This window comes from Oncorhynchus kisutch, linkage group LG7, assembly GCF_002021735.2.
Source record: "Oncorhynchus kisutch isolate 150728-3 linkage group LG7, Okis_V2, whole genome shotgun sequence".
Taxonomy (NCBI): domain Eukaryota; kingdom Metazoa; phylum Chordata; class Actinopteri; order Salmoniformes; family Salmonidae; genus Oncorhynchus; species Oncorhynchus kisutch.
Genome location: NC_034180.2, coordinates 51,060,233 through 51,065,232, shown reverse-complemented (window position 1 = coordinate 51,065,232; position 5,000 = coordinate 51,060,233). Strand labels below are relative to the sequence as shown.

Here is a 5,000-nt window from a genome sequence, read left to right as displayed (position 1 = left end):
AAATACATCAAATACACACGTTTATTTTGGACCTGAGCAAAATATCTATACACATGAAAGCCTCTGGGTCAAAATGACAACACAATATCATGTTTGTATACAAAATCTACACTGGCTTTCCATCAGTGTGTTTTGAAGGTCAAGGTTCATGACCCTAAATGAGGAAAAGAAGTGAACTTCTTATTTTCGACAACTCAAAACTGGAAACGGGTCAAATTGACCCGTAACATAATAGGTTAAAGGTTAAAGGTTAAAGGAGTCTTAACTGCCTGGTTTGGCTTAAGAATAAGATTTTGTTCTTCAACTGTCTTTCTTTTTTAAATAAAAGTGAAATACATAAAAATAATTGCCGTGACTGAAGTCAAACGAGAGTTTGTCTCGGGAGAAAGGTTTCCATTTGGGTGTCTCTTTGTGTGTGTTCTCACACACATTCACTCTGCCTAAACACAGTTTACAGCCAATCACCTTTCTAGGTAACTTGAAACAGTCTAACCAGGTCTTGTGTCTTGGAGTCGCCGAGGCTCGGCTAGCCTACTTCTTTCGCCAATTGGCCTCAGACGGCAGGTATGCTACCGTGGCAAAGTTGGTTTCTCTGGGGCTAGTTAGGGGCCGTCAATGTCAATGGGACAATGTTAGTATTTTATATGTTGCACATCTTTTAGTAAAAAAAATAAAAATGTTTTGTGAATTTCTGCAATTTATAGTTGGTTTGAGGTTTTTAAGTCATTGAAATTCGGAGCCATTGACCTTTCAAAAATATTGTCCCATTGTGTCATTAACTGATGGTCCCTAACGATCCCTATAGGGATAGTGAATGTCAAAACAAATTGACAATGAGCATTACGATCAGGTCACGTGCCGCTACGCTCCAAATGAATGATTACTTGGGTGCTGTCAGCGGTGGGCATCTGGGCAGGTTTGAAATAAACAAATAAACCTGTTAGAGTTTGAAATAAACAAATAAACCTGTTAGGGTTTGAAAGTAACTAAATAAACCTGTTAGAGTTTGAAAGTAATTAAATAAACCTGTTAGGATTCCCTTCCCTTCATTCCGTAACATAGCATTTTTTCCTATAATCTCTCTAATCTCAGTTTTGGACGAGACTGACTTCATGACCAAAACGACAGTGTCTAAGGGTTTACTGAGAATGGACAAACAAAAACATCCAGTCTGCGGCAGTCCTGTGGGTGAAAACAGCTCGTTGATGAGAGGTGGAAGGAGAAGGACAAGAGTCATGCAAGTTAACAGGCGTCCCACAAACAGACAAATAACGGCGCAGTACAACAGTGGTGTGCAGAACGGCATCTCGAAACGCACAACTCGTCGGTCCTCGTCACCGATGGGCTAAATGCAGCAGACAACCACACCGGGTTCCCCTCCTATTAGCTAATAACAAGAAGAAGAGGCTCCAGTGAACACGTAATCAACAACACTGGACAGTTGAGGAGTAGAGAAACATCGCCTGGTTCGATGAATCCTGGATCCCGTCGTGTCATGCTGATGGCAGAGTCCGGATTTGGCGTCAGCAGCATGAAGCCATGGCCCCATTCAACCTGGTGTCAACAGTACATGCTGATGGCAGAGTCCGGATTTGGCGTCAGCAGCATGAGTACATGGCCCCATTCTACCTGGTGTCAACAGTACATGCTGATGGCAGAGTCCGGATTTGGCGTCAGCAGCATGAGTCCATGGCCCCATTCAACCTGGTGTCAACAGTACATGCTGATGGCAGAGTCCGGATTTGGCGTCAGCAGCATGAGTCCATGGCCCCATTCTACCTGGTGTCAACAGTACATGCTGATGGCAGAGTCCGGATTTGGCGTCAGCAGCATGAGTCCATGACCCCATTCTACCTGGTGTCAACAGTACATGCTGATGGCAGAGTCCGGATTTGGCGTCAGCAGCATGAGTCCATGGCCCCATTCTACCTGGTGTCAACAGTACATGCTGATGGCAGAGTCCGGATTTGGCGTCAGCAGCATGAGTCCATGGCCCCATTCTACCTGGTGTCAACAGTACATGCTGATAGCAGAGTCCGGATTTGGCCTAAGCAGCATCAGTCCATGGCCCCATTCTACCTGGTGTCAACAGTACATGCTGGTGGTGGTGTAACGGTGAGGGGAATGTTTTCCTGGCACATGTTAGGTCCCTTGATACCAATTGAACAATGTTGGAACGCCATACCTTGCAGAATACATGCACCAAATATATATATATATATATATATATATAAAATATAGATATATTTATCCTTTAATTAACTAGGCAAGTCAGTTAAGAACAAATTCTTATTTACAACGACAGCCTACCCCAGCCAAACCCTAACCCGGACGACGCTGAGCCAATTTTGCGCCTCCCTATGGGATTCCCAATCACGTCCAGTTGTGACACACTCTGGAATTCAGGCTGTTATGGAGGCAAAGGGGGGGGGGGGGGGGTGTACCTAATAAACTGGCCACTGAGTGTATGCAATAGAAAAGGTTTGTACAGCAGTAGTTGTATAGGATGAGCCATGACTAGAATACAGTATATACATTCGAAGTGTGTTAAACCCTATGTAAACATTATTAAAGTGACCAGTGTTCAATGACTATGTACATAGGGCAGTAGTCTCTATGGTGTAGGGTAGAGTACGAGGTGGTAGCAGGCTAGAACAGGGCAGGGATAAGGTTAGGGTTAGTAGATAGTTAGTTGACTCAGGCTATGACCCAGATACAGACACAGGAGGCGGAGAGTACAGTTCTCAGATGATTTATTGCAAACACGGGGCAAAAGGCAGGTCGAGGACAGGCAGAGGTTCCAAAATCAGGTCAGAGTCAGGCAGGTACAGGATGGCAGGCAGGCTTGGGGTCAGGACAGGCAGAGGTTCGTAATTAGGTCAGAGTCAGACAGGTACAGGATGGCAGGCAGGCTCGGGGTCAGGACAGGCAGAGGTTCGTAAATCAGGTCAGAGTCAGGCAGGTACAGGATGGCAGGCAGGCTTGGGGTCAGGACAAGCAGAATGGTCTGAACCGGGAAAAACTAGGAAACAGATCAGGAAGACGGGAAAGCACACTGATAAAGACCTGACAAAGTAAGATGACTGGCAACAGACAAACAGAGAACACAGGTATAAATACACAGGGGGTAATGGGGCAGATGGGCGATACCTGGAGGGGATTGGAGACAAACTCAAAGACAGGTGAAACAGATAAGGGTGTGACAGTTACTCATGCTGGCTTAGCCCAAGACTGCCACTTACTGGTGAGAGAGGTACTGTCACCAGAATAGTTATTACAGTAGGAGAATTAGTGACATCTACAGGTAAGTTTTATTGTCACTTGCACAGGATACAGCAGGTGTAAAACAGTCCAGTGAAATGCTTAACCTGCTAGATCTTTCCCAACAGCACAATAAAGGTAATAATATAGAACATAGGAACAACGTGGAATATGAGAGAAGAAGAAGAACATGAAATATAAGAGAAGAAGAAGAACATGAAATATGAGAGAAGAAGAAGAACATGAAATATAAGAGAAGAAGAAGAACATGAAATATGAGAGAAGAAGAAGAAGGTGAAATATGAGAGAAGAAGAAGAACATGAATATGAGAGAAGAAGAAGAAGGTGAAATATGAGAGAAGAAGAAAACATGAAATACGAGAGAAGAAGAAGGTTAAAGAAAGTGAAGAGAAGAGAACGTCCATCCAACAGCCTTGAGCTTATTGCAAATCCCTTTTTAAAGGTGTGAATCACCGAGTTTGGCCGCCTGAGAAATCGGGGGAGAGGAGCCTTGGTCAGAGAGGTGACTAAGAACCTGATGGTCACTCTGACAGTTCCTTTGTGGAGATGAGAGAACCTTCCAGAAGGAAACCATCTCTGCAGCACTCCACTAATCAGGCCTTTATGGTAGAGTGGCCAGACGGAAGCCACTCCTCAGTAAAAGGCACATGACAGCCGGCTTGGAGTTTGTCAAAAGGCACCTAAAGGACTCTCAGACGATGAGAAACAAGATTCTCTGGTCTGATGAAACCAAGATTGAACTCTTTAGCCTGAATGCCAGGTGTCACATCTGGAGGAAACCTGGCACCATCCTTTTGGTGAAGCATGGATGTGGCACCATCATGCTGTGGGGATGTTTTTCAGCGGCAGGGACTGAGAGACTAGTCAGGATTCAGGGAAAGATGAACAGAGCAAATTACAGAGAGATCCTTGATGAAAACCTGCTCCAGAGCTCTGAGGACCTCAGACTGAGGCAAAGGTTAATCTTCCAACAGGATAACGACAAAGCCAAGACAACGCAAGAGTGGCTTCGGGGCAAATCTCTGAATGTCCTTGAGTGGCCCAGCCAGAACCTGGACTTCAACCCGATTGAACATCTCTGGAGAGACCTGAAAATATCTGTGCAGCGACGCTCCCCATCCAACCTGACAGAGCTTGAGAGGATCTGCAGAGAAGAATGGGAGAAACTCCCCAAATACAGGTGTGCCAAGCTTGTAGCGTCATACCCAAGAAGACTCAAGGCTGTAATCGCTGCCAAAGGTGCTTCAACAAAGTACTGAGTAAAGGGTCTGAATACTTATGTAAATGAGATACATCCGTTTTTTTTTATTTTATACATTTGCACCAATTCATAGAAACCTGTTTTGCTTCGTCATTATGCGGTATTGTGTATAAATTGATGAGAACAATTGTTTTAATCAAATTGAGAAAAAGCGTAACGTAACAAAACGTGGAAAAACTCGAAGGGTTTCTGAATGCTAAATGTAAATAAATTAATATATATATATATACAGTACCAGTCAAAAGTTTGGACTCTCATTCAAGGGTTTTTCTTTATTTGTACTATTTTCTACATTGTGGAATAATAGTAATCATGTAGCAAAAAGTGTTAAACAAACCTAAATATATTTTCTATTTTAGATTCTTCATAGTAGCCATCCTTTGCCTTGATGACAGCTTGGCACACTCTTGGCCATTCTCTCAACCAGCTTCATGAGGAATGTTTTTCCAACGGTCTT

The 5,000-nt window shown here is 43.8% G+C and overlaps 1 protein-coding gene across 1 annotated transcript in view; it reads left to right on the top strand.

The window, feature by feature from the left end:
• Positions 1-5,000, top strand: part of LOC116374720 (mucin-1-like) — a 19,270-nt gene that overhangs the window by 13,075 nt on the left and 1,195 nt on the right. The window lies entirely within an intron of this gene.